Below are 12,922 nucleotides of genomic sequence, written 5' to 3'. Positions count from 1 at the left end.
CCCACTGAATGTTTTTAATTGGCTTGTCAAAAATCAAATAGCGGTAAGTAGCTGGATTCATCTCTTGGTTCTCTATTCTATTCCAGATATCTACTTCTCTGTTTTTGTGCCAATACCATGCTGTTTTGATCACTATCGATTTGTAGTAAAGTCTGAGGTCTGGTAGTGTGATTCCTCCTGTTTTGTTTTTATTTCTGAGTAATGTCTTGGCTATTCGAGGTTTTTTCTGATTCCATATAAAACGAAGTAATGTTTTTTCAAGATCTTTAAAATATGACAGTGGAGCTTTAATAGGGAGTGCGTTGAAATTATATATTGCTTTGGGTAGTATGGACATTTTGATAATGTTGATTCTTCCTAGCCATGAGCATGGTATGTTTTTCCATTTGTTAACATTTTCAGCTATTTCTTTTCTTAGAGTTTCATAGTTCTCTTTATAGAGATCTTTCACGTCTTTTGTTAGGTAAATTCCCAAATATTTCATCTTCTTTGGCACTACTGTGAATGGGATAGAGTCCTTAACTGCTTTTTCAGTTTGACTGTTGTTGGTGTATATAAAGGCTACCGATTTGTGAATGTTGATTTTGTAACCTGAGACGCTGCTGTATTCCTTGATCACTTCTAGGAGTTTTGTAGTAGAGTCCCTAGTGTTTTCCAGATACACAATCATATCATCTGCGAAGAGCGAGAGTTTGATCTCTTCTGACCCTATATGGATACCCTTGATCGCCTTTTCTTCCCTAATTGCGGTGGCTAAAACTTCCATTACAATGTTGAAAAGCAATGGAGACAATGGGCAGCCTTGTCTGGTTCCTGATCTGAGTGGAAATGATTCCAATTTAACTCCATTCAATATGATATTGGCTGTGGGTTTGCTGTAGATAGCCTCTATCAGTTTAAGAAAAGTCCCTTCTAGACCAATTTTCTTGAGTGTTCTGATCATGAAGGGATGCTGGATATTATCAAAAGCTTTTTCTGCATCAATTGAGAGAATCATATGGTCTTTGTTTTTTAATTTGTTTATGTGCTGAATTACATTTATAGATTTACGTATATTGAACCAGCCTTGAGACCCTGGGATAAAACCAACTTGGTCATGATGTATAATTTGTTTGATGTGTTGCTGGATTCTGTTTGTTAGGATCTTGTTGAATATTTTTGCATCTATATTCATTAGTGATATTGGTCTATAATTTTCTTTTCTTGTTGGGTCTTTTCCTGGTTTGGGGATCAGGGTGATATTTGCTTCATAGAACGTGTTGGGTAGTCTTCCTTCTTTTTCTACATTTTGGAACAGGTTGAGTAATATAGGTACTAATTCCTCTTTAAAGGTTTGGTAGAATTCTGACGTGAAACCATCTGGTCCCGGGCTTTTCTTTTTAGGGAGGTTTTGTATAGTTGATGCTATTTCTGAACTTGATATGGGTCTGTTCAACATTTCCACTTGATTCTGGTTAAGTCTTGGAAGGTGGCGTGCTTCCAAGTATCGGTCTATTTCCTTCAGATTTTCATATTTCTGAGAATAAAGTTTCTTGTAATATTCATTAAGGATTTTTTGGATTTCTGATGAGTCTGTGGTTATTTCGTCTTTGTTGTTTCTGATTGATGATATTAGAGATTTTACTCTTTTTTTCCTGATTAGGTTGGCCAGAGGTTTATCTATTTTATTGACCTTTTCAAAAAACCAGCTTTTTGATTTATTGATCTGTTGTATTATTCTTTTGTTTTCAATTTCATTTAATTCTGCTCTAATTTTGGTTATTTCTTTTCTTCTACTGGGTTTGGGGTTGGAATGTTCTTCCTTTTCCAGTTGCGTGAGATGTCCCATTAAGTTGTTAACTTCCTCTCTTTCCGTTCTCTTGAGGAAGGCTTGCAGTGCTATAAATTTCCCTCTTAGAACTGCCTTTGCAGTGTCCCAGAGGTTCTGATAGCTTGTGTCTTCATTGTCATTTTGTTCCAAAAAATTGGTGATTTCTTTCTTAATCTCATCTCTGACCCAGCTATCATTCAGCATAAGGTTATTTAACTTCCATGTTTTTGTATGGGTATGCAGATTCCTGTTGTTACTCAATTCAAGTTTTATTCCATGATGGTCCGAGAAGATGCATGGAATAATTTCTTTTTTTTTTTTTTTTCTTTTTCTTTTTTATTGTTGGGGATTCATTGAGGGTACAATAAGCCAGTTACACTGATTGCAATTGCTAGGTAAAGTCCCTCTTGCAATCATGTCCTGCCCCCATAAAGTGTGACACACACTAAGGCCCCACCCCACTCCCTCTCTCTCTCTTTCTGCTTCCCCCCCCATAACCTTAATTGTCATTAATTGTCCTCATATCAAGATTGAGTACATAGGATTCATGCTTCTCCATTCTTGTGATGCTTTACTAAGAATAATGTCTTCCACTTCCATCCAGGTTAATACGAAGGATGTAAAGTCTCCATTTTTTTTAATAGCTGAATAGTATTCCATGGTATACATATACCACAGCTTGTTAATCCATTCCTGGGTTGTTGGGCATTTAGGCTGTTTCCACATTTTGGCGATTGTAAATTGAGCTGCAATAAACAGTCTAGTACAAGTGTCCTTATGATAAAAGGATTTTTTTCCTTCTGGGTAGATGCCCAGTAATGGGATTGCAGGATCGAATGGGAGGTCTAGGTTGAGTGCTTTGAGGTTTCTCCATACTTCCTTCCAGAAAGGTTGTACTAGTTTGCAGTCCCACCAGCAGTGTAAAAGTGTTCCCTTCTCTCCACATCCACGCCAGCATCTGCAGTTTTGAGATTTTGTGATGTGGGCCATTCTCTCTGGGGTTAGATGATATCTCAGGGATGTTTTGATTTGCATTTCTCTAATATATAGAGATGATGAACATTTTTTCATGTGTTTGTTAGCCATTCGTCTGTCATCTTTAGAGAAAGTTCTATTCATGTCTCTTGCCCATTGATATAAGGGATTGTTGGCTTTTTTCATGTGGATTAATTTGAGTTCTCTATAGATCCTGGTTATCAAGCTTTTGTCTGATTGAAAATATGCAAATATCCTTTCCCATTGTGTGGGTTATCTCTTTGCTTTGGTTATCGTCACCTTAGCTGTACAGAAGCTTTTCAGTTTAATGAAGTCCCATTTGTTTATTTTTGTTGTTGTTGCAATTGCCATGGCAGTCTTCTTCATGAAGTCTTCCCCCAGGCCAATATCTTCCAGTGTTTTTCCTATGCTTTCTTTGAGGATTTTTATTGTTTCGTGCCTTAAATTGAAGTCCTTTATCCATCTTGAATCAATTTTTGTGAGTGGGGAAAGGTGTGGGTCCAGTTTCAGTCTTTTACACGCAGACATCCAATTCTCCCAACACCATTTATTGAATAGGGAGTCTTTCCCCCAAGGTAAGTTCTTGTTTGGTTTATCGAAGATTAGGTGGTTGTAAGATGTTAGTTTCATTTCTTGGTGTTCAATTCGATTCCAAGTGTCTATGTCTCTGTTTTTGTGCCAGTACCAAGCTGTCTTGAGCACTATGGCTTTGTAGTACAGACTAAAATCTGGTATGCTGATGCCCCCAGCTTTATTTTTGTTACTAAGAACTGCCTTAGCTATACGGGGTTTTTTCCGGTTCCATACAAAACGCAGAATCATTTTTTCCAAATCTTGAAAATACGATGTAGGTACTTTGATAGGAATGGCATTGAATAGGTAGATTGCTTTGGGAAGTATAGACATTTTAACAATGTTGATTCTTCCCATCCATGAGCATGGTATGTTCTTCCATTTGTTAATATCCTCTGCTATTTCCTTTCTGAGGAGTTCATAGTTTTCTTTATAGAGGTCCTTCACCTCCTTCGTTAGGTATATTCCTAGGTATTTCATTTTCTTTGAAACTATGGTGAAGGGAGTTGTGTCCTTAATTAGCTTCTCCTCTTGACTGTTATTGGTGTATACAAAGGCTACTGACTTGTGGACATTGATTTTATATCCTGAAACATTACTGTATTTTTTGATGACTTCTAGGAGTCTTGTGGTTGAGTCTTTGGGGTTCTCTAAGTATAAGATCATGTCGTCAGCAAAGAGGGAGAGTTTGACCTCCTCTGCTCCCATTTGGATTCCCTTTATTTCCTTGTCTTGCCTAATTGTATTGGCTAGAACTTCCAGCACTATGTTGAATAGTAAAGGCGACAGAGGACAACCTTGTCTGGTTCCAGTTCTAAGAGGAAAAGCTTTCAGTTTTACTCCATTCAGTAAAATATTGGCTGTGGGTTTGTCATAGATAGCTTCAATCAGTTTTAGAAATGTGCCACCTATGCCTATACTCTTCAGTGTTCTAATTAGAAAAGGATGCTGGATTTTATCAAATGCTTTTTCTGCATCTATTGAGAGGATCATGTGATCTTTATTTTTGCCTCTGTTAATATGGTGGATAACGTTTATGGACTTGCGTATGTTGAACCAGCCTTGCATCCCTGGGATGAAGCCTGCTTGATCATGATGAATGACTTTTTTGATAATAAGCTGTAATCTATTGGCTAGGATTTTGTTGAGAATTTTTCCATCTATATTCATGAGTGAGATTGGTCTGAAATTCTCCTTTTTGTTTGGGTCTTTTCCTGGTTTTGGTATCAGGGTGATGTTTGCTTCATAGAATGTGTTGGGGAAGATTCCTTCTTCCTCAATTTTTTGGAATAATTTCTGCAGTACAGGAATAAGCTCTTCCTTGAAGGTTTGATAGAATTCTGGAGTGAAGCCATCTGGACCAGGGCATTTTTTAGTTGGAAGCTTTTTTATTGTTTCTTTGATCTCAGTGCTTGAAATTGGTCTGTTCAGGAGGTCTATTTCTTCCTGGCCAAGTCTAGGGAGAGGGTGTGATTCCAAATATTGATCCATTTCCTTCACATTGTCAAATTTCTGGGCATACAGTTTCTGGTAGTATTCAGAGATGATCTCTTGTATCTCTGTGGGATCAGTTGTTATTTCCCCTTTATCATTTCTGATTGAGGTTACTAGAGATTTTACTTTTCTATTTCTAGTTAGTCTGGCCAATGGTTTATCTATTTTATTTATTTTTTCAAAAAACCAACTCCTTGTTTCATTAATTTTCTGAATGATTCTTTTGTTTTCAATTTCATTGATCTCTGATTTGATTTTGGAGATTTCTATTCTTCTACTGAGTTTAGGCTTAGACTGTTCTTCTTTTTCCAATTCCATAAGGTCTCTTGTGAGATTGTTGATGTGCTCTCTGTCTGTTTTTCGAATGTAGGCATCTAAAGCGATGAATTTTCCTCTCAAAACTGCTTTTGCAGTATCCCACAGGTTTTGGTAGCTTGTGTCTTCATTGTTGTTATGCTTAAGGAAGTTAGTGATTTCCTGTTTGATTTCTTCCTTCACCCATCTGTTATTCAACAGAAGATTGTTTAATTTCCATGCCTTTGGATGGGGTCGAGCATTTTTGTTAGAGTTGAGTTCCACCTTTAGTGCCTTATGGTCTGAAAAGATACAAGGTAAAATTTCAATTCTTTTGATTCTGTTGATATTTGTTTTGTGTCCCAGGATATGATCAATTTTGGAGAATGTTCCATGGGGTGATGAGAAGAATGTATATTCTTTATCTTTGGGGTGGAGTGTTCTATATGCGTCTATCAAGCATAATTGTTCTAGGGTCTCATTTAAATCTCTTATATCTTTGTTTAATTTCTGATTAGAGGATCTGTCCAGCTCTGTAAGAGGTGTGTTAAAGTCCCCTGTTATGATGGTATTATCAGATATCATATTGCTCAGACTGAGTAAGGTCTGTTTCAAGAATCTGGGAGCATTTAAATTTGGTGCATAGATATTTATAATTGAAATGTCTTCTTGTTGTAGTTTTCCCTTGACCAATATAAAGTGACCATCTTTGTCTTTTTTGACTTTAGTTGCTTTAAATCCACATGTATCTGAAAATAAGATTGCAACTCCTCTTTTCTTCTGAATTCCATTTGCCTGAAAAATTGTCTTCCAACCCTTGACTCGGAGCTTTAATTTGTCTTTTGAAGCCAGGTGTGTTTCTTGCAGACAGCAAATGGATGGCTTGTGTTTTTTAATCCAGTCAGCCAATCTATGTCTCTTCAGTGGGGAATTCAAGCCATTAACATTTATGGAGATAATTGATAAGTGTGGTAGTATTCTATTCGTCTTATTTGGTGAGAGTCCATTGCTTAGTTTTATCTTTTGCATCAGTGTGGAGGTTAGGTTCTGTCCTTTGATTTCTGAGTTCTTACTTTGCTGCTGATCCATTGTGGTGGTCAGTGTGCAGAACAGGTTGAAGTATTCCCTGTAGAGCTGGTCTTGTTGTGGTGAATTTCCTCAATGTTTGTATATCCGTAAATGATTTGATTTCTCCATCAATTTTGAAGCTTAGCTTAGCAGGGTACAGAATTCTGGGCTGAAAATTGTTCTGTTTAAGTAGATTAAAGGTAGATGACCATTGTCTTCTTGCTTGGAAAGTTTCATTAGAGAAGTCTGAGGTCACTCTGATGGATTTGCCCCTGTAGGTCAACTGGCGCTTACTCCTGGCAGCTTGCAGAATCTTTTCTTTTGTCTTGACTTTGGACAGGTTCATCACAATGTGTCTTGGAGAAGCTCGGTTAGAGTTGAGGCGACCTGGGGTCCGATAGCCCTCTGAAAGCAGTGTGTCAGAATCTTTGGTGATGTTTGGGAAATTTTCTTTTATAATATTCTCTAGTATGGCTTCCATTCCTCTGGGGCATTCTTCTTCCCCTTCTGGAATTCCTATAACTCGTATGTTGGAACGTTTCATAAAGTCCCATAATTCTGACAGTGAACGTTCTGCTTTCTCTCTCTTCTTTTCTGCCTCTTTTACTATCTGAGTTATCTCAAAAACTTTGTCTTCTACCTCTGAAATTCTTTCTTCTGCATGGTCTAACCTGTTGCTGATACTTTCCATTGCATCTTTAAGTTCCCTGATTGACTGTTTCATTTCCTTCAGCTCTGCTATATCCTTTTTATATTCTTCATATCGTTCATCTCTGATTTGATTCTGTTTTTGGATTTCCTTTTGGTTATTTTCCACTTTATTAGCAGTTTCCTTCATTGTTTCCATCATTTCTTTCATTGTTTTCAACATGTGTATTCTAAATTCCCTTTCTGTCATTCCTAACATTTCTGTATAGGTGGAATCCTCTGCAGTAGCTACCTCATGGTCCCTTGGCGGGGTTGTTCTGGACTGGTTCTTCATGTTGCCTGGAGTTTTCTGCTGATTCTTCCTCATGAGTGATTTCTTTTATCTGTTTCCTTGCCCTAATTTTCCTTTCACTTCCTCTTGCTCTTTAAGTTCTTGTGCCTGTGGAAGTTGTGGGCGGGTTTAGACGGGTTGAACACACGCGACCACTTGCCGGTTTTCCACTGTTTTAGTCCTCCTCTTGGGGTCCAGAAGTCTCTCGCTGACTCCCTGTATCCTCATAGGAGTGATGATAGGCAGTTCCCACCAGCCAGAGATGCCTGGAGTCCTATCTCCCCAGACTCACGGTGCCCAGATGCAAGGAAGCTGTTACTCGGCTGCCATCTTGCTCCGCCCCTCCGGAATAATTTCTATTCCTTTAAATTTACTGAGGTTAGACTTGTGACCTAAAATGTGATCAATTTTGGAGTAAGTTCCGTGGGCTGATGAGAAGTATGTGTATTCAGTTTTGTTGGGATGAAATGTTCTGTAGATGTCTGCTAAATCTAAATATTGGATGGTTAGGTTTAAATCTAAGATTTCTTTGCTCAGCTTCTTTCTGGAGGATCGATCCAACACTGCCAAGGGAGTGTTGAAATCTCCAACGATTATGGAGCTGGAGGAAATCAAGTTACTCATGTCTGTTAGAGTTTCTCTTATAAATTGAGGTGCATTCTGGTTGGGTGCATAGATATTAATAATTGAGATCTCGTCATATTGAGTATTACCCTTAACAAATATGAAGTGACCATTCTTGTCCTTCCTTACTTTTGATGGTTTAAAGCCTACTGTATCTGCAAATAAAATTGCAACACCTGCTTTTTTCTGATTACCATTTGCCTGAAATATGGATGACCATCCTTTCACCCTGAGTCTGTATTTGTCTTTTAAGTAGAGATGTGACTCTTGTATGCAACAAATATCTGGCTTAAGTTTTTGTATCCAGTCAGCTAACCTATGCCTCTTTAGAGGACAGTTTAAGCCATTCACATTGATGGAGAGTAAGGATAAGTCTGGTGGAATTTTGGGTATCGAGTTTTTCAAAGGTCCAGTGGACATTTTTAATCCTTTCGCCAGTGTGGAAGTTGGAGTTTGATCCGAAGTTTCTGAGTGAGTTTACTTTTGTGGTATAGGATTGGGTGGGTCATTGTGGAGGATAGGTCTGAGAACATCCTGAAGAGCTGGTTTACTTATGGCAAATTTTTTCAACATATGAATGTCATTGAAGTATTTAATTTCTCCATCATAGATGAAACTCAGTTTAGCTGGATACAAGATCCTGGGTTGAAAGTTTTTTTGCTTTAGGAGATTAAAAGTTGATGACCAGCCTCTTCTTGCTTGAAAAGTTTCAGCAGAGAGATCTGCAGTTATTCTAATATTCTTACCTTTGTACGTTATAGTTTTCTTTCGCCGGGCTGCTTTGAGAATCTTCTCTTTCATGTTAACTTTAGTGAAGCTAATTATGATATGTGTTGGAGATGGCTTATTGGGGTTGAATCGTGCTGGGGTTCTGAAGCTGTCTGCTATCTGAATTTCAGATTCTCTAGGCATGTCTGGAAAATTTTCTTTCATAATTTCATGTAGAAGGGCCTCTGTGCCCTTGGCTGCCACTTCATCAGTCTCCGAAATTCCTATAACTCTTATGTTATTTTTTTTCGAATTATCTGAGAGCTCTCTGAGTGAGTGATCCGTTTTTGCTCTCCATTTCTCTTCCTCTTTGAGAGATTGGGAGCGTTCGAAGACTTTATCTTCAATGTCAGAAATCCTTTCTTCTGCTTGCTCCATTCTGTTACTGAGGGATTCTACTGTATTTTTCATATCTTTGAGGGCTGTAAGTTCTTGTTTCAGTGTGTCTAAGTCTTTGGTGGTTTTGTCTTTAAATTCGTTAAATTCTTGAGACAGTTTTTGAATTTCTCCTCGAATTCCTAATTCCATTTTATTAATCTTGTCTGCAAACCAAATTCTGAATTCGACTTCTGACATCTCAGCCAGTTGTTTATGAATGGGATCTTCAATCACATCTGCCGTATCTTTTCTTGGGGGGGTTGATCTATTCTGGTTATTCATGTTACCAGAGTTTTTCCGCTGATTCCGCCCCATGGTTTACTCCCTTTGGTTTTTCCCCTGGGGTTTTATCGAGGGCCCGTACAGTGTTGTGGCCTGAGAAACTGGGGCCCTGTCTGGTGTGGTGGAGCAAAGTGGTTCTGTCTTGTTTTCAGCTGGTTTCTGTTCGATCCTATTGCAACTTCTACTCTGGCTTGAAGTCTCAGCTGTGTGGAAAAATCAGCAATTAAGTCACCCCGCCTGCCCACCTCTGGCCCCAGTTGGAAAAGGAGAATCAAACCTTCCTACAATCGCACACCCAGGGCACCACCTGAAAAGTCCTCAGTCTATTAGCCCAGTTCAAAAGGTCCGAATCAACTGTCTCAATCGGCACTTGTCTCAGGTGGAAGGGTTCAAGAGGTCTCTGGGAACTGGATCACAGGGGCCTGGTGACTCCTCTGAGACAGCTCACCCCAATGCAGCGTGGAGTCAGGAGGAGCCACCCCGCAAACAGAGCAGTCTGGGAAGGTTGACGTCTCCTTCCCCACTTTGCCCCTCCGTCGGACCCAGTCACTGGTATCTCTGCAGATGGCTAACCCAGTTGCCTGCAGTGAACAGACACTCCAGGGGTTTGCACCTGCCTGCCTGCCTGAATCGCGAGGAAGTCTGCCAGGCCCCCGCAGACTGCCGCTATCTAGCAGGAGGAGATGGGGCCCGACATCTTTGAGTGTTTGATGCAGGTGATGGGAAGGAGGTGTTCACTCAGGCTTAGCCCCATCCCTGATGGATGCTGCTAACAGAACAGAACAGAACAGACAACTTTGTGAGGTTCTGTCTCTGTTCCTGTCGTCGCCTACAGGAGACGGGCTGTTTTGAGTTCAAACGTCTTTGCTGCTGGAGAATTGCGTCTGAACACCTCTCTGGGTCGGCCCCGCCCTGGAGGCTTCCGGGTTTGTGAGCCGTGTCACCGGTGGCCTCCTCTGGTTGCCCAGGAAGACAGGGGGTGTGGCCTCAGAATATCCAGAAGTGAGCGTTCTGCCGTTAAAGAAAAAACGGCTGTTGATCTACCTCCAGGGAACTGCTGCTCTGGTGTGGGCACTCAGGCGACCCTTTTCTCCTCTGTCCTGCGCCCCAGAGTCAGCATTGAGTGGCCGCAGTTTGTGCTGGGTCCACACCCCTTAAGAGATCCCCCAAGAATCAGAACTCTTGGGGGATGGGCCCCCAGACTCCGATTGGGAGTGGGGCGGGGGGAAGCTAGAGTTTCATTCAGTTTCACGCAATACTACGGTCCGGGGAGGGCTCCTGCACTTCACCGCAGGGAAGTGCCGCCAAGGCTTGATTTCCCCTCAGCGGAGTGCCCTCTCCTCGCTCACGCATCCCAGAGTCAGCGCTGACCTGACGCAGCTCAGGCACTGTGCACTCCCCTCGAGAAATCACCCAAGGAGCCGAACTCCTGGGGGATAGGCCCTCAGACCCCGAGTGAGAGTAGGGGTTCTCAGCTCTCAGCGGGGAGGCCAGAGTCTGATTCAGTCTTGGGCCCCCTATGCCCGGGGAGGGTTGGTGCACTGCACCGCAGGGAAGTGCCGCGAGGCGTGACTCCCCCTCAGCCCGGTGCTCTCTCCTCACTCGCGCGCCTCAGAGTCAATGCTGACCAGTCGCAACTCGGGGACTGTCCACTCCCCTGGAGAAATCACCCAAGGATCCGAAGTCCTGGGGGACAGGCCTCCAGACCTCAGTGGGCGGGAGGGGAGCGCCGGGGATTCAGGGTTGCCGGCAAAGGATTCCCAAAGTTTTATTCAGCCCTATGTCCGGCAGGAGAACGCCACGGCACCCCAGTAGGGGAGGTAGGTCCAGTTTTTAGAAGGTCTCTCCCGTGGAGTGTAGTGGGAGGGGCTTTAATTTCTGCCCGCTTGTTCAATTGTGGGGCTCCAGAGCCGGTCTCATGGGGGAGGGGGACTCCCGTCCGCTTGGTGGTGGATTTTGTACCTTTTGTTTGCGTCCTTGTGATCACAACTTGCCTCAGCGGTGTTGATGTGCGTTCTTCAGCCTTCTCTCTTGGTGAGGCTCAAGTCCACCAGGATACTTACTAAATTCCTGTCCCTTAACTCTCCTTCTGGACGGGAGCCTTTGTTGAAAGCTGGCTTCAGTCCGCCATCTTGTCTCCAAATCCTACCATGCTGTTTTGATCACTTTGGCCTTGTAGTATGGCCTAAAGTCTGGTAGGCTGATGCCCCTGGCTTTGTTTTTACCACTAAGGATTGCCTTGGGTATATAGGATTTTTTTCTGGTTCCATACAAAATGAAGAATTATTTTTTCCAAGTCTTGAAAGTATGATGTTGATATTTTAATAGAGATGGCATTGAATGTGTAGATAGCTTTGGGAAGCATATACATTTTAACAATGTTGATTCTTCCCAGTCATAAGCATGGTATGTTCTTCCATTTGTTAATATCTTCTGCTATTTCTTTTCTTAGGGCTTTGTAATTTTCTTTATAGAGGTCCTTGACCTCTTTTGTTAGGTATATTCCTAGGTATTTCATTTTCTTTGAAGCTACTGTGAAGGGGATTGTGTCCTTAATTAGCCTGGCTGTTATTGTTGTATACAAAGGCTACTGACTTGCGGACATTAATTAGCTACCAATCCCTTATATCACTGGGCAAGAGAAATAAATAGAACTTTCTTTAAAGAAGATAGACAAATGATAACAAGCATATGAAAAAATGCTCATTGTCCCTAATTATCAGAGAAATGCAAATCAAAACCATCTTGACATATCACCTAACCCTAGCGAGAATGTCCTACATTACAAAATCTCAAAACTGCAGATGCCGGCATGGACGTGGAGAGATGGGAACAATTCTACATTGCTGCTGGGACTGTAAACTATTACAACCTTTTTGGAAGGAAGTATGGAGAATCTTCAAACAACACAATTTAGACCTCCCATTTGATCCTGTAATCCCATTACTGGGCATCTACTCAGAAGAAAAATAATTATTTTATCATAAGGATGTTCACACTAGACTGTTAATTGCAGCTCAATTTACAACTGCCAAAATGTGGAAATGGCCTAAATGCCCACCAACCCAGGAATAGATTAACAAGCTGTGGTATATGTATAACATGGAATACTATTCACCTATTAAAAAAGATGGAGACTTTACATCTTTTGTATTAATCTGGATGGAAGTAGAACACATTATTCTTAGAAAAGAATCACAAGAATGGAGAAGCATGAATCTCATGTACTCAATTCTGATATGAGGACAATTGATGACCTAGTACATGGTGGGGGGTGGAGGAAGGTGGATGCAGTGAGAGGGAAAGAGGGAGGGGGTGGGGGGTCATGGGATGTGACACACCTTTTGGGGACAGGACATCACTGTAAGAGGGACTTTACCTAACAAATGTGATCAGTGTAATCTGGTTCTTTGTACCCCCAATGAATCCCCAACAATAAAAAAGAAAGACTATTCACAATATAAATAAAAAACAAAACAAGAAAAACCCAATACAGATATAAAATTATGTGTGTTAAAAAAAAAAAGAATGGAGAAAAAATATCCAATATACTGAATACTAACAGGAACCAATATACAAACAATTACATGTCCATATGAATGATAAAACACAAATATAGTCTAGCAAGGGGGAGGGACAGGAGGATTGAGGGAGGA

The sequence above is a fragment of the Nycticebus coucang genome, chromosome 14 (assembly GCF_027406575.1).
Source record: "Nycticebus coucang isolate mNycCou1 chromosome 14, mNycCou1.pri, whole genome shotgun sequence".
NCBI lineage: Eukaryota > Metazoa > Chordata > Mammalia > Primates > Lorisidae > Nycticebus > Nycticebus coucang.
The sequence above is the reverse complement of the archived record's forward strand: the minus strand, read 5'-3'. Positions refer to the sequence as shown.